At 39.5% G+C, this 22,523-nt stretch overlaps 1 pseudogene; it reads left to right on the top strand.

Annotated features, from left to right (window-relative positions):
• The first annotated feature begins 719 nt into the window (after positions 1-719).
• On the top strand, positions 720-22,485 carry LOC114272319 (ABC transporter C family member 10-like; annotated as a pseudogene).
• Positions 22,486-22,523: the final 38 nt, after the last annotated feature.

Below are 22,523 nucleotides of genomic sequence, written 5' to 3'. Positions count from 1 at the left end.
TATATATGAGTAACCAATTAACCTTATTGTTTACATTAGTATAAGTATGTATGTAGGTACATCTATATAAATAATTCCAAAACCCACCAACCAGGCAACACTCACAACGGCAACAAGGAAAAAGATAAAGAAAACAAGAACAAAAAGGAAAGATAGTAAGGAAAATTACCTTGCTAATGGACACCACAAAATTGAAACAATCTTAGGCACCCTTCACCCAACTACCTTGTCGTCTCTTTCTCTCTCTCTCTTTTCTTTCTCTCACGGCAGTGATGTGTTGAAGTGTTGTGGAAAAATATTATAATAAGAGTTAGGGTTTTTGTTTGGAAAACTAGAGTTGCTTTATATATAACTAAACTTAAAAGATTCTAAATTAATAGCCTATGTTTTATTTTATTGTATTTCCTCTCATCATTAATTTAAATAAAATACAATTATTATTAGATCAAAATATTCTTACTAACTTGCCCCCTATTTTTTTTTAACTAATAAATCTTACCTCTAAATTAGACATTTCCACCATAAATTTTTTCGGTTTAAAATTAATTAAAAGACCCTCCGACAATATTTAATTTGTACTTTAAGATTCACCAACAAAATATTTGAGATTGTAAAATTATTATTATTTAATTATTTACTTAATTTGTATATTCGGTTCTCACGATAGTGTTGATATATATATATATAGATAGATATATAATACCAAACCCACAAACTCATATCTTGTGTTCTTTTTTTGTGGATTAAAAGTTTGCGAATTGGAGCTTGTGCTATTGCAGATTGGTTTACTATATATGTTTCTGTTCTTGAATCTGTAAAACAGTTTTAGAGTTTGTGGGGGAGGAGAAGCAAAAAGTTTTTACAGGGTTGAGCTTTTCTGGTTCTTCTTTCTCATTACAAGCAAGGAGGTTTGAGTTCTTCATCTCTATAAACCAATCACTTATGTGAAAGAATTGTGTTCATACTATGATCAACTTTTATATTCCTAGTTTTTTTTTTTTTTGCTCTTTACTCTGTTTAAGCCCTCTAATTATCATTTGAGAGTATTGTATTCGATTCTTGTTGTGATCAAGACTCATAAACAAACACTAAACAAGTTTTATGTGGTTCGACAATGAACCTATGTCCACGGATAGATTTACCAATTTCAGAAAGAACAAACAACAAATACAATACTGAAGGCAGAGACAACACTCTCAACTTAACTCAATCACACACACACAAAACTCTCTCTGACTTCTACATCTCTGCTGCTACTTCCTAAACCCATCACATGCACTCCCATTTATACACAAAATGGGAGAGCCAAAGTCAAGTTTGGCCACCGCTGACAAGCTTGATGATGGCCAAACTACAAAAATCTAGCTCGGTTGAAAACTCATTTCCAAAATCCGTAGCTCGCTTCTATTTCTTTAGTTTGCAGCCACTATTGGTGAAAACTATGGCTTCCATTCACATGGAGAATCTGAGCCAATAGTCAACAATTCTATGATCAGTTTCTATGTGCCTAAACGTTTTTCTTACAATTACTAGTAACAACACATTGTACTCTATTTTAAACCCTCTAAGGGTCAAATATATTTAGAATTGCTTAGCTTTTAAATCGATTCTTGTATGCAATGCAGAGTTCTTGCTGGGCAAAGAGGGTTTGAGACTAAGAAATAAAGGGCCTATGGACTGTGTTTTGTGGGGAATCTGATTGTCCTTCTGGTAAGGTAGAGCCTTGCACCATTGATTTCATGTTTGTGACACGGCCTTCTTCGTGTATCAACCACGCCATGATTATTTGTTTTGATACATTGCTCATGGTTGTGTTCTTATTCAATGTCATTTGGAAGACACCATGAAAGCACTTTCGTGGTGCTATGCGTTTGCAAATGATATTTGCCATTTTCAATGGGGTTTTGGGTTTGGTATACTTGATTTTGTGTATTTGGATGTTAGTCGATAAATTGAGGTTGTCTCGGTCTGTTTCACCTCTGCATTGGTGGCTGCTAGTTTTGTTTCAAGGACTCACATGGTTACCAATGGGCTTGATGATTAGCCTTAGAGGAAAACATTTCCCAAAAGCATCATTGCGGGTTTTGTCAATTCTTGCCTTCTTGTTTACTGCAATTGCTTGTTGTTTATCCCTCGCCACCACCATTTTTATCAAAGAAGTGTCAATTAAGATAGCTTTGGATATACTGTCCTTTTTAGGGGCAAGTTTGTTGTTGCTATGCACTTACATGGGTTACAAATATGAAGAAATTGATGAGAATCTATGTACCCCCTTAAACAGTGAGGTCAATGGAAGTAGTACAACCGAGTCTGTTGTCACCATTACTCCATTTGCGAAAGCTAGGTTTTTCAATAAAATGACCTTTTGGTGGCTGAACCCATTGATGAAAAGGGGGAGGGAGAAAACGCTTGAGGATGAAGATATACCCAAATTGCGCGAGGAAGATCAAGCACAAGCTTGTTACTTACTATTCACAGAGAAATTCAATGAGCAAAAACAGCTCTACCCATCATCCCAACCATCGTTTTTGTGGACAATAGTTTCATGCCATTGGAAGGAGATATTTATGTCGGGATTGTTCGCACTGCTGACAGTTGTTACTCTATCTACTTGTCCACTTATTCTCAACACCTTCATTGAGGTTGCCGAGGGCAGAGAAAGTTTCAAAAATGAGGGGTATGTGTTGTCCATCTTACTTTTCTTTTCTAAGAGCATTGAGTCCTTGGCATAAAGGCAATGGTATTTCCGAAGCAGACTTATTGGTCTAAAAGTGAGGTCTTTGCTAACAGCAGCCATTTATAAGAAGCAATTAAGACTATCCAATGCTTCGAAAATGATGCACTCGGCCGGTGAGATAATGAACTATGCTTCCACTGATGCTTATCGGATTGGAGAGTTTCCTTTTTGGTTTCATCAAACTTGGACAACGAGCCTCCAGCTGTGACTTGCCTTAATAATCCTATTCCGTGCAGTCGGGCTTGCGACAATTGCATCCTTGGTGGTGATAATTCTTACTGTGCTTTGCAATGCCCCGCTTGCAAAATTGCAGCATAAGTTCCAGTCTAAGTTCATGGTGGCCCAAGATGATCGGCTCAAGGCTACTTCAGAGGCGCTCGTGAACATGAAGGTGTTGAAACTCTATGCATGGGAAAGTCATTTCAAGAATGTCATCGAAAACTTGAGGAAAATGGAATGTAAATGGTTATCTGCAGTTCAAATGCGTAAAGCATACAATGGCTTTCTCTTCTGGGCATCCCCAGTATTGGTCTCAACTGCCACTTTTGGGGCATGTTATTTTCTCGGAGTGCCTTTGCATGCTAGTAATGTTTTCACATTTGTAGCGACTTTACGACTTGTTCAAGAGCCGGTTAGATGTATTCCTGATGTAATTGGGGTTGTTATTCAAGCGAAAGTTGCATTCGCTAGGATTGTGAAATTTCTCGAGGCGCCTGAGCTAGAGAACACAAATATCAGGAAAAAAGGCAACATGGGAATGAAGAGCCACAGCATTTTCATTAAATCTGCTAGTTTTCGTGGGAAGAGAGTCCTTTAAAGCCCACGCTTAGAAATATTAATTTAGAGGTTCGAGCTGGTGAAAAGGTGGCTATATGTGGAGAGGTCGGTTCAGGCAAATCGACTCTTCTGGCTGCAATCCTGGGAGAGGTTCCAAATATCCTGGGAACTGTAAGTTCTTGCTGCTCACTTCCTCTCATTCATTCATAGCTATTAAGTACACCTCAACTTCACAACCACTGTACTATTTTTATACTAATCCTGCACTGTTCTTTCCCTAAAAGAGGCCATTAGAAATGTTAATATAATGTATAGAGAGAGAGAGATAATAAATTATGTATATATTGATATATTGAATCTGTATTGAATGTTATGTTTACAGGGTTCAAAGGACTCTCCTTTGTAAAAGAGAGTAGTTACATCAAGTAGCTTGTAAGTGGCCACCGAAAGCCTAAAGCAAGGGGACACTAATTATTAAAGCTACACACTAACATATAATAATATACTAACAGCCCCCCCTCAAACTCAAGGAGGATAGGCACAAACCAACTTGAGTTTGGAGAGAGTAACAAAACAGGAAAATAAACTAATAGATAAAATAAAATGGGATATGAGACACTGTATGGTCGTGTCAGACTGTTAGTGAAGACACTGTATGGTCGTGTCGGACCGTTGTAGCAGCTAACCGGAATCAATGTCGAGACAATTTACGAGGTCATGCTGGACCGATGTAGAAGCTAACCAAAATCAATGTCGGGATGGTTTACGGGATCATGCCGGACCGATGTAGAAGATTTTGGTGGTGCACCAAGGGGCCGACTTAGGGAGTGCGCCATGGGGTGGCTTGGGTGGTTCCCATGGTGGAAAGAAGAAGATACATGGCCTACAGGATGATTAGGTTTTGGTGGGTAGGAAAAAGTAAAGTGAGAGAGAAAATTTGTTTGAGAGAGAGAGTGTGGGTGTATCGATGCAGGCATGTGTACGGATGCCAACGGTCAGGAAAGTTGCTGGCAAACCAGAGAGTCAAATGGAGGGGTGATTTTGCACTCTCTGATGGCAACCCTGATAATGTGAGATTGATTGGAGGATACTATGATGCTGGTGAAAATGTGAAGTTTGGGTGGACCATGGCATTCAGTGTGAGCTTGTTGAGTTGGGCTGCTTTTGAGAACCAGAATGATGTATCTTCAGCCAACCAATCTCATCAAGCCTGAGAGTGCATGTTCCGACATCTTCGTTGCTTCCACTGCATAGACTTTTCTAGCACCAGCTTGCCCTACCCAGATTGCAAGAATTCCACTCCCAGTTCCTACATCTAATAGATTCTTTCCATGGAAGTGATGTTTGTTCTCAAAAACAGCATTGTAATAAGCTTCCATGCGAACTCTATCACAGAGCATCTCTTTCTGGTGATAGAGCAAGGTGTATGTGCAGAAATAATTTGCAAAATCAACGCTCTGATACCATGTTAATATAATGTGAGAAAGAGAGATAATAAATTGTGTATATATTGATATATTGAATCTGATTTGAATGTTATGTTTACAGGGTTCAAAGGACTCTCCTTTATAGAAGAGAGTGGCCACCGAAAGGCTAAAGCAAGGGGACACTAATTATTAAAGCTACACACTAACATATAATAATATACTAACAAGAAAAATAAAACTTAGTAAGGTGTGGAGTTCTATTCTTTCGCTAATTGTTTCCTCATTACGTGTCAATTTGTTGTAGTGTAACTTGCTCCCCCTTTCATTAGATTGGGGGAAATTTTGTTGTCGATGGCCAATTTGGATCCATTTGCTCTATTTTACAGATTCATGTATACGGGACTATTGCCTATGTTTCTCAATCGACATGGATCCAGACCGGAACTATACGAGAGAATATTTTATTTGGGTCGGGATAGGATAATGAGAGATGCCAAGAAACATTAGAGAAGTGTTCCTTGGTGAAGGATCTTGACTTGCTACCCTACGGTGACCTCACTGAAATAGGCAAAAGAGGAGTTAATCTCAGCGGTGGTCAGAAGCAGCGGATCCAACTTGCTCGTGCGCTATATCAGGATGCTGATATATATCTGTTGGATGACGCATTCAGTGCTGTTGATGCGCACACTTGTTCGTGCCTATTTAATGTAATGTAATTACTTATTTTTAGTGTAGTGCAATTTTATTCTTTTTGGCCGCAACAAGCTTATGGAGAAAATTTATTTCATTGTGGCAGGAATATGTTATGGCAGCTCTTTCAATGAAGACGGTCTTACTTGTCACACACCAAGTCGATTTTCTTCCTACATTTGATTCTGTTTTGGTCAGTTTAACTTCTTTGGGTGGTGTCTTTCACACTGTTCTTCATAAAATTAGTTTTTTTTTCTTCTTTTTCTTCTTATTCATGCTGCAATTCGACCATCCAACCACGATGACATAGCCTTAAAATTAAGCCAATTTGCTTACTGATCATTTCTATGAAATGGTGACTGACTCCTTTTTAATGGATTACATAATTATAGTTCCAAGCTTGTCTACACCTTTAATGAATCCTAGGATCACAAGACTTTCTTGTTCTTGAAGTACTTCAAAACCTTCATACTTCCATATAACTTTGATGAATGCTTCTAATGGCTGGTTTGCCTAATGCTTTTTTAGTAGTGTTTTTTCGGTTTTCAAAAAAATGCACTATGCAATTTCAAATTTCCATCCAAAAATTGAGAGAGAGGGCCAGATACATTGACCAATTAAAAAAAAAAAATTTCACATTCTGAAAAAGATTTTGAAAAGTTGTCAAATTTTTCACATTCCAAAAATTTGTCAAATTTCCCTCCAAAAATTGAGAGAGGGCTAAAAACAATGACCAATTAAAAAAAAATTGTCACATTCTAAAACAGATTCTGAAAAGTTGTCAAATTTGTCACATTCCAAAAATTTGTCAAATTTCCCTCCAAAAGTTGTACCAAGATTCTAAAACTTTATCCCATTTTCAAAATAACCAAACAAAAACTTCAAAATTTTAAAAAAAAATGGATTTAGAAATATGGAACCAAACATGATAAATCTTTTTTGTGATAAAGTTGCTGCTAAAAAAGTTAACGTGCTTGGAAAATGCTAGAAAAGTTACTTTTTCTTACTAGGAAAGTCTAAGTAAGTATGAAGGTTTATATGGAAATATGAAGGTTTCAGGTACAGAGAAATTGAAGTACCTCAAAACCTTCATACTTTTTTCTAATTGTGAAAGTTTAGGAAGTAGGTTTTGATTGCTGAAAAATGAAGTCATACTTCCATATAACTTTTTTGGATCTGTCGCAAGTAAATTTTTGGGGGAACAGAATTCATTTAGTGTGTATAGCCAAGTGAATATTCTATTTTGTACTAGAGGTTGTGTCCAAAGGAAACTAATTGTTTATAACATTGCTAAGTTTCATCACTATTAAGCAATCAGTTTGTAATAATTTCAATTTTTTTGGTTGACAGTTGATGTCGGATGGAGAAATTCTACACGTAGCTCCTCACCATCAGTTACTGGCTTCAAGTCGAGAATTTCAAGACCTTGTCAATGCACACAAAGAAATTGATGGCGCTGAAAGGCTTGAAGAGGTATCTTCTTCTCAGAAGCGTGAAACGTCTACCAATGAGATCAGAAAAACTCATACTGATGAGAAATCTAAAGGGGACCAGTTGATTAAACAAGAAGAAAGAGAAGTAAGAGGCATCGGTCTTAAGCCTTACATGCAATACTTAAATTAGAACAGAGGCTACTTGTTTTTCTCCGTGACTGCTATCTGCCACATTGCATTCGTGATTGGTTCGATACTACAAAAACTCTTGGATGGCCGCTAATGTTGAAAATCCTAATGTCACCACATTGCGATTGATTGTAGTTTACTTGGTGATTGGATTTACTTTGACACCAATTTTACTTTTTAGATCTCTCTCCATGGTTGCTCTTGGCATGCAATCGTCAAAATCTTTGTTTTCACAGCTACAAAACTCTCTTTTTCGTGCGCCCATGTCATTTTACGACACTACGCTTTGGGAAGGATACTGAGTCGGGTAAGCATCTCAAAACGTACTTTTTGTGATTTTTTTTTTTTTTTTGGCATTGATATTCATGAAACTAACCCCCTTTCCTCTTCTTTGTTTTCTTATGTTATTTTTTCATTTTTATGTAGGCTTCAGCCGATTTGAGTATTGTTGATCTTGATGTTCCCTTTGGCTTTATCTACAGTGTTGTATCTATCATAAATACCTATGCTAATCTTGTTGTCATGGCTGTTGTTACCTAGCAAGTCCTGTTCATCTCCATACCAATGATTTATTTGGCAATTCTCTTGCAGGTAAACTTGGGAGATATAATACTTTTTTTTTTTTTTGATGACTGAGAACTCGGCCTAGTGATGCAGCGTGAGTCGTAACAATAGTAACAATCTTAAAATCCGTTGATTCAAACAAGAATACCGGAAATAAGACTCCTCTCTAGACCCGTTGATTCACCAAGAATACCAAATTTAAAGGCTCAACAAAAGTTTATTCACAAAGAATTAACCAAAGTTGGAACAAAGAGTATAAAACTCAAAATATATTAATGATAAAAAAAACTCCAGAGCCCTAAGGCTTTACACCCACTATTTATAAGAAAAACAGAGGCCTACCTCCACGAAGCAACAAACAGTTTTGGAAATAAAATAAGGAAACTAATAAAATATAAGGCAAATAATAAGGCAATTTCCTAAAACTGCTACTCTGTTCCGAATCTATGGAAACTACAATTATGGTGGACATAAGCAATAAAATAATAAAATAGGTGGATATAAGCAATAAAATAATAAAATAAGGACATTATTACTATGGTGCTACATCACCTAGGCAGGATCCTTTGGACGAACCACACTAGGTGTGTAAACTCGAGATTTAGAAGTCAGCCCCTAAGACTTGTTGGAGGTCACCCCATGTGAAAGGGGTGATCCTCATTTCATGCAAAACCATGCAAATGAGATAGTCAAAGAAGATGGCGTGAGAAGACTTACACCTCCAGAGAAGGAGGTTTAAGCTGGGCATCTGGAAGATTAGCCTTCTTTTCTATTCACGTTGTTGTTCCTTGTTAATTTTCACCATTCACCATTAAAGACGGTAGAAATTGTTTGGTGGGTTGGTATCTCTCTCTTCCTCTCTTTGTGTATAAATAGAGATGGGGGAGAGAGGATGTATGGTATCAGAAATTTGAGAGAGAGAGCTGTGATTTGAGTGAGAAGAGTTGTTCTCCTCCTCTGTTTTGTATTTTGCTCCATTTTAGTGGAAAATTCTCATTTCTGTCCGTGGATGTAAGCATTGGGCCGAACCACGTAAATATTGTGTGCTCTGTGTATGTGAGATTATCTTTTGGGTGTGTTTGATCCTAACAAGACTTTGAATCAGGCAAACGAGAGAGGAAATCGAACCTCAGACATCCTAGAAGCCAGCACCTAAGACTATGAACCTGGGTGATTGATTATCCAAGCCTAAAAAGTACGGGCACTTCTAAGAAGGTAACGTGTCGTGTCTGACACAACATTTGATACCGACACGACACTCATTGGACATGTCACGCCCTCAAAATAAACCCATAATAACCATAACATTAACATGCATTTATAAAAGAAAACGAATCATTTGAGTTATTCATCAGAGTATTCTTATTGAAAGACATCACATGTAACATCCTGCAACATCAAAATAAATGCCCTAAGGGCTTACATCTTTCCAAGCTAACACTTGGACACAAAAAGGATGAGTACTAACTCATTTACAAGTTAAGCCCTAGGCTTGAATGTTTACATGAAATCTCAAAAATAACAAAATAAAACATATAACTAAAGACAAGTCTTCAAAATCCCAAACATCAAATCCTTCCAGGCTAAGTCCGTGGAGGTAGCTTATCACCTGAACCTGAAAATGATGTTCCCATAAAGGGTGAGCCACAGCCCAGTAGAAAAATACTAAACCAAATATAAGCATTGAATAAAGCTATAGCATTCAATAGATTGTTAACCAAGATAATCAATTTTATCATTAAACAGTCTCATGACACTAATGTCTAAGACACATTTCTCTTTCCATTATTATCAACATGGCTCAGAACCTGGCCAAACTTACAACAGTGAATTATATATCATATTCACATTACTTCCAATATCAACAAAACAAATGAGACTCATGCTCATATCAAAACACTTCATACTTCCCATTTGATACACATTTTAGTGTTGTATCAATAATCATGTAAAAACACTTCAATATAATAAGCACACATAAAAATGGTGCTAATGGAGTCCATCCCCTATCTCCTCCCAAACAAAAATCCGGTTTAGAGGTCCATCCCCTATCTTCCCCTAAACCGTGGAGTACATCCCCTATCTCCTCCCAAACAATATGCATATGCAATGCTCAATCAATACATGTAATTTCTGTATTAATTCAATAGTCTAAAATTATGACTTAACAAATTGATTAGTTTCAATTTTCCGTAATCCGCATGCAATGTTTACAACAAGCACGACTATCCTCCACTGATAGCCCAAAACAGTTATTTCTAGACTCGAAAAATAAATATACCAACAATTCAATAGGCGAGTGATTTATATTATCCAACTACACCATTTAATCAATAAATTCCCCAATTTCATGGATTTAACCAAATTCCCCAATTTCCTTAAATTAATTACTCAAATCAATTTAGTAATTCAACTAGGGTTTGTTTCCAAAATTTTCAAAGTGTCCCCAACCTATCAAAATACCAAACTTAGAACAAAGCATATAAAATGGAGTAGGAAAACCCCTACCTCGAAGAAAATAACCCGTATGGAGAAGATGGAGATGAAGACCAAAGACCAACGTGCTCCAAATCCCAAGTTTCTCAGATTAAAACGAAGCCCTCAACTCACTCTAACTTTTTAATAAAGGATCAAAGGTAGAAACTCACTCTAAGTAGATCAATCGAAAGAGAGAAGGTGTGTAGAGGGAGAGAGAGAGATAAAAACACTCCAGGGGCAGTTTTTAAAAAGTTATGAAGGAAAAGTAGGTCAAAAAGTGATCCAAAAAGTGAAATCACGGACTGATATAATCGACTCTACGCTCGAGCGTAGAAAGCCCCGCTCGAGCGTAAGGCACAGAATCATGCTCGAGCGTGAAGAAAGCCGCTCGAGCGTCGATTGCACCCTTCCAGAAGTTTTGCAGGCGCTGGCACCCGCTCGAGCGTCAAACTCCCCGCTCGAGCGGAGGAGCAAAAACAAGGGATCACGCTCGAGCGTAAAAACTATCGCTCGAGCGGAAGAACTGCAGAGCAAAATACTGGGAGATGGAAAATCACGCTCGAGCGTTAAAATTTCCCGCTCGAGCGGAGAAGCAACAACGAAGGGACCGCTCGAGCGTTAAAACTTCTGCTCGAGCGTGAAGGCCAAAATCTGGGCATCACCTATTGGCATCTAAAATCAACCAACCTGTAACAGACCCACCCAACACAACCTATACTTCAAATACAAAGAGATTAAAGGACAACAACAACCAATAAGTAATGACAGGATCCACGGAACCTAAGTCCGGATACAATAATTTAAAGAGAAAAGACCGGGGTCGCTATAACCTCCCCTCCTTAAAAGAATTTCGTCCCCGAAATTAAGCACAAGGTTTCGAAAACAAGTTTTTCTCAAATTCCAACAATATGATAACTCACTAATAAACAACTTGACCCAACACCGGCCATTCCATCTCTTAACAAAGAGGCATGCCACAATATGAAAAACAACCATATATTTCAACCTGCATTAACACTATGCAATTTTCTTTCAATTTCAACAATTTTCAATATATTCAATATATACAATGTTCCCTTAAACTTCCATTTCGAGGCAAGTTCCAAAATATTTCCATTAACCAAAACATTCTAAATGTTTTACAGCTTAAGACATATATAAAAAGCTTTAAAGTTCGACAATATTACAAAATCTAACTACAAGATTACAAATCAATAAACATGTCCGGATATTTCTCGCGGACTTCCAACTCACGTTCCCATGTGGCTTCCTCCACCCCGTGATGTTTCCACAAAACTTTCACCAAAGGAATGGTCTTGCCTCGCAAGACTTGATCCCGCTTATCCAAGACCCTAACCGGTCTCTCCTCATACGAGACATCCTCATCAACTACTAAATCGGTCCAATCCAATACATGTGATGGATCCGGCTCATACTTCCGAAGCATACTCACATGAAACACGTCATGTACTCCGGACAACTGCGGCGGCAAAGCTAAACGATAAGCAGTCTCACCAATCCTCTCAAGGATCTCAAAAGGACCAATGAATCGAGGGGACAACTTCCCGCTCTTCCCAAACCTCATCAATCCCCGTCTTGGTGATATCTTCAAAAAGACATGATCACTCACCTCAAACACCAAAGGTCTCCTCCTACGGTCGGCATAAGATTTCTGACGACTCTGGGCTGTAACAAGCCTCTTACGGATAAGCTCAACCTTCTCCGTCGTTTCCCTCATTAACTCCGGAGCTAACAGAGGTGCATCACCCACCTCGGCCCAACAAACAGGAGACCTACACGGTCGGCCGTATAAGGCCTCAAACGGTGCCATACCGATACTAGACTGGAAGCTGTTGTTGTAGGCAAACTCCACTAATGGCAAGTGCCTCTCCCATGACCCGCTAAAGTCAAGAACACAACCCCGAAGCATATCTTCACGGATCTGAATAGTACGCTCGGACTGCCCATCAGTCTGAGGATGATAAGCTGTGCTAAAGGTCAACTTAGTACCTAAGGCGCTCTGCAAGCTCTGCCATAATCTGGCAGTAAAACGAGGGTCCCTATCGGAGACGATCGTCACTGGAACCCCGTGCAACCTCACTATGTCCCGAATATACAAGTCGGCAAGGTGATCTACTGAATCTCTAACGCGCATAGGAATGAAGTGAGCCGACTTAGTCAACCGGTCTACAACCACCCAAATAGCATCACTGCCCCGCTGAGTCCTCGGAAGACCTACAACGAAGTCCATAGTGACATGCTCCCACTTCCACTCGGCAATAGGCAAGGGTTGTAACAAACCCGCTGGCCTCTGATGTTCGGCCTTCACTTGCTGACAAGTAAGGCACTTAGACACGAAAGCTGCCACATCTCTCTTCATACCCCGCCACCAAAACTGGCGACCCAAATCCCGATACATCTTAGTACCTCCCGGATGCACTGCAAGGCGTGAATGATGAAACTCTCGGAGTACCTCCTCTCGATGAGACTCCGGCACAAACAGACGGTCTCGGTATCTCACACTCAAGTCGGGATACACCGTCAAACCTTTCTCAACCTTCCCACCAGAAATCTTCTCACGGAGGGATTCTACCTCAAGGTCGCCCCTCTGAGCCTCTAACACTCGAGTCACAAGTGTAGGTTGCGCAACAACAGAAAACAAGGCCGCAGCCTCAACAGATTCGCCCAGAAGCAAATCAAACTCTCCAAGTGCACCTAACATCTCCCACTCTCGGATGGCTATACTAGCTATGTCACCAACAGGTTTCCTGCTAAGGGCGTCGGCCACCACATTGGCCTTTCCCGGATGATAATGCAATTCAAAGTCATAATCCTCAATAAATTCCATCCACCTCCTCTGCCTCAAGTTCAAGTCTTTCTGTGTGAACAGATATTTCAGACTCTTATGATCCGAGAATACCTCGAACCTCTCACCGTAAAGATAATGTCTCCAAATCTTCAAGGCAAATATCACAGCTGCTAACTCTAAATCATGCGTAGGGTAATTCTTCTCGTGAACTTTTAACTGACGTGAGCCATGGGCAACCACTTTCCCCTCTTGCATCAACACACAACCAAGACCCTCTCGTGAGGCGTCACAATAGACTGCATAACCCAACCCTCTCTCCGGAATAATCAAGACTGGAGCAGTGGTCAGTCTAACTTTCAACTCCTGGAACGACTTTTCACAAGTCTCACTCCAAACAAATTTGACTCCCTTCCAAGTCAATCTAGTCAAAGGCGAAGCTAATCTGGAGAAATCTCTTACAAACCGGCGATAATACCCAGCTAATCCCAGAAAACTGCGGATCTCAAACACACTCTTAGGCTGTACCCAATCTTGCACTGTCTCTGTCTTGGATGTATCAACAGACACCCCTTCCCTAGAAACGACATGGCCTAAGAACTTCACCTCCTCTAGCCAGAACTCACACTTCTCAAACTTAGCATAAAGCTGATGGGCTCTAAGTAAATCAAGCACCACCATCAAGTGTTCCTCGTGCTCTTCCTCTGAAGGTGAATAGATAAGGATGTCGTCCACGAAGACGACTACAAAACGATCTAGAAATTCCCGGAATATCCGGTTCATCAAATCCATAAATACTGCCGGTGCATTGGTAAGCCCAAATGGCATCACCAAAAACTCATAGTGGCCATACCGCGTACGGAATGCCGTCTTTGGAATATCCTCCTCCCTGACTCTCAACTGATGATAACCTGATCTCAAGTCTATCTTCGAGAAACAACGGGAACCTTTCAACTGATCGAACAGATCATCTATACGGGGCATAGGGTACTTATTCTTAACCGTAGCCCGATTCAATTTCCGGTAATCTATACAAAGTCTCAAAGCACCACCTTTCTTTTTAACAAAGAGGGCCGGTGCTCCCCAAGGCGAAACACTAGGACGTATAAAGCCTTTATCTAGTAACTCCTGGAGTTGGATCTTCAACTCAACTAACTCGGCTGGGGCAAAACGATAAGGTGCCATAGAAATCGGCGCCGTGCCGGGCACTAAGTCAATAGAGAATTCAATCTCTCGATGCGGTGGCAAACCAACAAGATCCTCGGGAAAAACGTCCGAGTACTCACACACCACCCTTGGCAACACAATCTGAGTCTCACCGTCCTCACTAATCGAAAGGTTAGCAAGTAGACCACTAAGCTCACTCCGTCCTCGCGGAACATACCCCGGTGGCAAAACACTACCAACACGGTCCCCCAGAAAATGAAAACACTCACCATTCACGGTACAACAAGTGACTCTCTAGCGGTAGCAATCAATAACTGCCCGGTATGACGATAACCAGTCCATACCCAAAATAACATCGAAACCTCTCATAGGCATAACTACAAAGGAAAATGGGATTCTATGGTAATCAACCTCTATATCACAACCCCTAACACCGTGTTTCAAAATCAATTCACCCCCAAGAGGCGACACTACACAAATAGGAGATGCTAACTGTGCTTACTCCAACTCCAAAACAGATGCAAATGCAGCAGACACAAAGGAATGAGATGCACCCGTATCAATCAAAACATTAGCAACCGAGTTGCAAAACAAGAAAGTACCTCTCACAACAGATGGAGCCGGTACAAGATCCTGCGTGGTAACAGCATACACGCGCCCAGATGACCTCTGATCAACCTGCTCACCCCTAGGAGCATAAGATTGCTGCACCGACTGAGACGATGAAGCCCCCTGATTGGCCCTCGAGGCCTGACCCGACTGAGCTGGCTGTTGACCCTGAATCTGCCTCAAACCAGATGCACCAGGTGTGCCACCCAACTGCGGGCAATACCTCTTCATATGCCCTGGCTGACCACACTGATAACACGAGAGTGGCTGGCCTCTACCCTGACTCTGGCTCTGAGATCGAGCCGAAGATGATGCTGCTCTCTGCACTCCTCCCCTCTGAGGACAAACTGGAGACTTGTGGCCCAGCTGACCACACTTGAAGCAGGTAATGTCTCCTTGACTGCCTTTCCCCGAACTAGCACTCGGCACAGGAAAAGTCGATCTAGAAAAGCTACTCTGAGACTGTTGGGGATTAAAACCCTTCTGCCTCCTACCATCACTCTGACCATCCTGACTTCTCTTGGAGCCCTTCTGTCCTTCCTCCTCCTCCTGCATCATGATTTCCATATGGGCTGCAGCATCAACCAAACGCCCATAATTCCGAATCATAGTTCCCCCAACTCTCAGCTTGAGGCCACGCCTCAACCTCCTCTCAAACTCAATACAACGGCGTTCCTCAGACGCCACCAATTCAGGTGCAAACCTGGATAAACTAGTAAATGCAGTCTCAAACTCGGCCACTGAAGAACTCGACTGCTTAAGCTAGCAGAACTGGTCTCTCAGCTTCTCCCTAACTACTGGAGATAAGAACTTCTCCTGGAAAGCATTCACAAAAGCCTCCCATGTACCTCCTATACGCCCCTTAGTGAACTTCCACCACTGACCCGCATCCCCCTTCAACTAGAATGATGCCAAGGTCACCTTCAACCCCTCGTCTTCGATGCCAAGCATCTCAAACGTCTTCGTTGTCTGTTCGAGCCATTCATCTGCCTTAAGCGGCTCTTTAGGATCACCCACAAATTCATCCGGATTAGACCGGAAGAACTCCCTCTTCAGAAAGGAAGGTCCTGCATCCCCAACAACAACCTGGGCTTGATTCTCAGCCCTAAGAATGCCTACTGACTCCCTGAATGCCCCTGCTATCTCTCGGGCTAAAGCGCCCATAGCCTGCTGGCCTACTGGCTCGGCCACATTGGCCTGGCCAATTCCCTCATGAACTGCCGGAATCTCCTCTGGCACCGGTACCTCCTGCCTACCCGGCCTACCACGCCTACCGCGTCCTCGTCCTCGTCCTGACATCCTAATAAAGGAAACAAACAAAGACGTTAGCACATTAATAAATGTGCCGAAACTAAACACTCGCGTCCTAATGCATTGGACAAAAATAATTCATTCCACGTAAGCACATAATCACATAAGCACCTACGAATTTCATTCCTGGATAATAATAGTCCCGAAGCGTTACTATAGTTCCGGTTGGAAATAGCATTGATCAAGTGCCTTTCCAACAAGACTACTAGAAACTCAAAGGTCCAATTAACATCCTAGAAACTACGTTCCATACCCACATAATCACATAAACATGCTATCATATAAGCACATAACAGTACATCTAAGTCTCTATCAAGCGAGACGAACCCATTGTGATACTAATCACTTCCCACGTACCCAAAGTATTCGAACCCGGTACGCTCTGATACCAAGTTGTCACGCCCTCAAAATAAACCCATAATAACCATAACATTAACATGCATTTATAAAAGAAAACGAATCATTTGAGTTATTCATCAGAGTATTCTTATTGAAAGACATCACATGTAACATCCTGCAACATCAAAATAAATGCCCTAAGGGCTTACATCTTTCCAAGCTAACACTTGGACACAAAAAGGATGAGTACTAACTCATTTACAAGTTAAGCCCTAGGCTTGAATGTTTACATGAAATCTCAAAAATAACAAAATAAAACATATAACTAAAGACAAGTCTTCAAAATCCCAAACATCAAATCCTTCCAGGCTAAGTCCGTGGAGGTAGCTTATCACCTGAACCTGAAAATGATGTTCCCATAAAGGGTGAGCCACAGCCCAGTAGAAAAATACTAAACCAAATATAAGCATTGAATAAAGCTATAGCATTCAATAGATGGTTAACCAAGATAATCAATTTTATCATTAAACAGTCTCATGACACTAATGTCTAAGACACATTTCACTTTCCATTATTATCAACATGGCTCAGAACCTGGCCAAACTTACAACAGTGAATTATATATCATATTCACATTACTTCCAATATCAACAAAACAAAAGAGACTCATGCTCATATCAAAACACTTCATACTTCCCATTTGATACACATTTTAGTGTTGTATCAATAATCATGTAAAAACACTTCAATATAATAAGCACACATAAAAATGGTGCTAATGGAGTCCATCCCCTATCTCCTCCCAAACAAAAATCCGGTTTAGAGGTCCATCCCCTATCTTCCCCTAAACCGTGGAGTACATCCCCTATCTCCTCCCAAACAATATGCATATGCAATGCTCAATCAATACATGTAATTTCTGTATTAATTCAATAGTCTAAAATTATGACTTAACAAATTGATTAGTTTCAATTTTCCGTAATCCGCATGCAATGTTTACAACAAGCACGACTATCCTCCACCGATAGCCCAAAACAGTTATTTCTAGACTCGAAAAATAAATATACCAACAATTCAATAGGCAAGTGATTTATATTATCCAACTACACCATTTAATCAATAAATTCCCCAATTTCATGGATTTAACCAAATTCCCCAATTTCCTTAAATTAATTACTCAAATCAATTTAGTAATTCAACTAGGGTTTGTTACCAAAATTTTCAAAGTGTCCCCAACCTATCAAAATACCAAACTTAGAACAAAGCATATAAAATGGAGTAGGAAAACCCCTACCTCGAAGAAAATAACCCGTATGGAGAAGATGGAGATGAAGACCAAAGACCAACGTGCTCCAAATCCCAAGTTTCTCAGATTAAAACGAAGCCCTCAACTCACTCTAACTTTTTAATAAAGGATCAAAGGTAGAAACTCACTCTAAGTAGATCAATCGAAAGAGAGAAGGTGTGTAGAGGGAGAGAGAGAGAGATAAAAACACTCCAGGGGCGGTTTTTAAAAAGTTATGAAGGAAAAGTAGGTCAAAAAGTGATCCAAAAAGTGAAATCACGGACTGATATAATCGACTCTACGCTCGAGCGTAGAAAGCCCCGCTCGAGCGTAAGGCACAGAATCATGCTCGAGCGTGAAGAAAGCCGCTCGAGCGTCGATTGCACCCTTCCAGAAGTTTTGCAGGCGCTGGCACCCGCTCGAGCGTCAAACTCCCCGCTCGAGCGGAGGAGCAAAAACAAGGGATCACGCTCGAGCGTAAAAACTATCGCTCGAGCGGAAGAACTGCAGAGCAAAATACTGGGAGATGGAAAATCACGCTCGAGCGTCAAAATTTCCCGCTCGAGCGGAGAAGCAACAACGAAGGGACCGCTCGAGCGTTAAAACTTCCGCTCGAGCGTGAAGGCCAAAATCTGGGCATCACCTATTGGCATCTAAAATCAACCAACCTGTAACAGACCCGCCCAACACAACCTATACTTCAAATACAAAGAGATTAAAGGACAACAACAACCAATAAGTAATGACAGGATCCACGGAACCTAAGTCCGGATACAATAATTTAAAGAGAAAAGACCGGGGTCGCTATAGGACACTTTCGAATACTTAGATATACATGAAACACATTATAAATTTGAATATAATAACTTGAAATCCAATGATTAAACAATAACATTGTAAATTTATGTCTGTTCTTCATTTTTAAATTTATTATATTTGACTTAAATATTCATATATTTGACCTAAATTATATATTTTGCATATGTCTCCTAAGTGTCATGTCTCCCATTTTTTGAAAACTTCCATGTTAGTATATCAATGTCTGTCACGTGTCCGTATTTGTGTTTTTTAGATCCGAGCTACCCCTAGGAGTTAGGAGATATATGACACTTAGATATGAAGTGAAATTTAGCAAAAACACGTGGACAAACAGAGATTTTGGAATTGTGTGGAAAAAGGTGAAATCAAATTAGGTAAGTAATTGAGGTGGGGAAGTCCTTGTATTTGTGTTTGTAGGAAACGTAAAAATGTAAAAGCATAGCTTGTCATCATGATATTTTTCACCGAGTCATATGTTACAACATGAAAAATAGTTGATATTATATTTTCCTGAAGTTAGTATGCATCAAATTGGACTATGTAAGTTTGAACTATTTTGTGACTACAAGGTTCTGGGGAATCCTGTTGGATCCATGGAAAAAAATAAAATTAATGTTGCATAAATTTTTTTTTTATTTTTAATAAATCATATGGTTTGCATTAAATATGATTAAAATGGTAAACTAGCATTGATTATTGATGACAGAGATACTACTTTAGCGCTGCGAAAGAATTGATGCGAATTAATGGCAAACCATCTTGCTGAATCTATAGCAGGATTGATGACAATAAGAGCTTTTGGGGAGGAGGATCGATTCTTCGTAAAGAATCTTGACCTCATTGATATAAATGCCAGCCCATTTTTCCACTGTTTTGCAGCAAATGAGTGGTTGGTCGAACGGCTTGGAGTACTTAGTTTAGTTGTTCTCTCCTCATCAGCACTCTGCATGGTTTTGCTTCCTCCCGGAACTTTCAGCTCTGGTGGGTGGTACTTTTCTAATTTTTTATTTTTGTTTTTGTTTTATATATAGTTATTATTGTAAGATTTAATAATACATGTAACCATAATAATAATGCGGAATTAAACTTTACAGGATCTTGAATTCAATACAACTCAAGAATAAAACGAATATACCTTTGTCAGCCATTGAATTAGAGAAGTTGAGAAAATACCCCTTAGAGTTAAACCTTTAATTTTGGCCCACCTTCTTCTCTCTGTCTCTCTTAATTAGGATGACTATAAAACTTAAAGTGATGGAAAAATACTCATGATATGAAAGGGGAGTCACCCATCCTTATATAGAGGAGAGAAGAGGGCCAGATAAACTCTATCAGAAGAATTCCTAATCCATCAAGGTTTCCTTCTTATCTTAGAAGAGTGATTATATTAAAATTCTATTTACTGAACTTGATCTCAAATATTGGCTTTATCTATTTGTGGAGTCCAAATAAATTAAAACATGTAGAAAATATGTAGGCTATTGGGCCACACTAGAAAAATAAATCCAACAATTATTGCTATATCCCAAGCAAATTAGAGTTCATTTGAAAACAAAAAGTTATTTAGGGTATGTTTGGTTACATTTATATTTATGGTTTTCTTTTTAATATTTAAAAAAAAAATTCAAAATTGGAAACAAAAACTAGTTTGGTATCTATTTTTGTTTTCAAAACTTTACAAAATGTACTAAATTCTTGGTTTAAAATAAGAAGTTAGTTTCCCTTGTTTAGAGCTGGCCACCCCACCTCTAGCCATCGTCACCAGTGAGGTCCTCTGACAACCACCACCTCCTGTAGCTGGAAACTACCTCTAGCCTCCACCAACCACTTCCCAAGGGCAGCAACCACCTTTGATCACCTTCTCTTAATGAAAATCACCTTTAGCCACCACCTCCAACCACTGCTACCACCTCCTACTAGTGGAAACCTTCTCTTGGCATAAATGTTGCCAAACAACACATTAGCGTACTGTTTTATGCTTTTATTTTTCAAAAAAATTAAAAACTGTTAACCTAAATGAAAACTATTAGCCTAAATAAACATGTCTGATAATGGATTTCACTTCCCTCCCCAAAATGTAAATAATTTTCAAAATTTACAATGCTGCTCTTTTCATAAACTGGAAGTGATGGAACTATAATCCATTAATGATTCCTTTTATATGGAATTTCTCATTACCTCATCTTATTTGCAGGATTTATTGGAATGGCATTGTCCTATGGTCTCTCATTAAACATGTCCCTAGTTTTTTCCATTCAAAACCAGTGTACGCTAGCAAACCTCATTATCTCTGTAGAAAGGCTCAACCAATACATGCACATTCCAAGTGAAGCACCTGAAGTGATCGAAGAGAATCGCCCCCCGGACAACTGGCCAACAGTTGGTAAAGTCGAGATTCAAGATTTGAAGGTAATTTTTTTTTGTGTACATTAACATTAAATCTGACAAATTCTTAATGTCCCAACTGAGAAAATATGATGTTGAAACAGATCAGGTATAGGCCTGATGCGCCACTCGTTCTTCGTGGAATAACTTGCACATTTGAAGGAGGGCACAAAATTGGTATCGTTTGAAGGACTGGTAGTGGGAAGTCTACACTGATCGGTGCTTTGTTTCGTCTAGTGGAGCCTGTAGGGGGCAAGATTGTCATAGATGAGATTGATATTTCTACCCTCGGACTTCATGATTTGAGGTCGCAGTTTGGGATTATACCTTAGGATCCTACTCTTTTTAATGGGACTGTGAGATATAATTTGGATCCATTGGGTCAGCATACTGATCAAGAAATATGGGAGGTAATACTTCAATCCCTCTTGTTTATTCAAATTAGTTTTTCAATTTGCTTAAATATGTGATTGTTTTTATTGTTTTAACAGGTTCTTGGAACGTGTCAGCTTGGAGAGATTGTTCAAGAGAAAGAAGCAGGCTTGGACTCGATGGGTAAGAAGCCAAAGATTTTTACTCTCCATTTACCAGGAATTATTGCCTTGTTTTATGTTTCTCGTTTTCTACTTTTGTTTTTAAATTTTTTTGAAACAAAAAAAAAAAGAAGAAAAAAAAGAAGAGAGGGTGTTTTCTTTTGTTTTTAAGACTGTATGTCACTATGCTGAGTTGGTCTATACATTTCCTAGTAAACAATGAAGCAAAGATACTCCAAAAAATGTGTCTTATGAGTATCGGATACGTATTGGATACAGATATATGTTTGGTACGGCAGGATACATATCGGATACGGCAAATAAGTATCCAACTTTTAAATTTTTTTTTTTATAAAAATTTTGGATACAAGAGGGATATGGCAGGATACGTGAGGGATACACCAAATAAGTATTTAATTTTAAAAAAAATATATTTTAATATGCCAAATAAGTAGGATGCTGACCTCATTTCTAAACCCCTTTCTTATTTTAGTTGTGCAGGATGGTTCAAATTGGAGCATGGGACAAAGGCAATTGTTTTGTTTGGGCCGTGCCCTCTTGAGGAGAAGCAAGATATTGGTGCTCGATGAAGCGACTGCCTCAATCGACAATGCAACAGACTTAATTTTGCAGAGAACCATCAGGATCGAGTTTGCTGATTGCACTGTGATCACAGTAGCCCATAGAATACCAACCGTCATGGATTGCACCATGGTTCTGGCCATCGGCGATGGTTTGTTACTTAAATCTTGTTCTTTTCTTCCTCACCCAATAGTGTTTCTTGCAAATTTTGAAGCAAAGTGCTTTGATTAAGTTTTTCCAAGAAAATTGGTAGAGTATAACAAGCCAATGAAGCTGATGAATCAAGAAAATTCACTGTTTGGGCAGCTTGTGAAGGAATTCCGGTCTCATTATCAGTCTGCAGAGTCACATTGAAGCTTATGGTAATGTCTTCATAATGGGAATTTTGCAAC

This window comes from Camellia sinensis, chromosome 8 (genome assembly GCF_055761805.1).
Source record: "Camellia sinensis isolate YWXY chromosome 8, ASM5576180v1, whole genome shotgun sequence".
Classification (NCBI taxonomy): Eukaryota; Viridiplantae; Streptophyta; class Magnoliopsida; order Ericales; family Theaceae; genus Camellia; species Camellia sinensis.
This window is presented reverse-complemented; position numbering and strand designations above follow the sequence as displayed.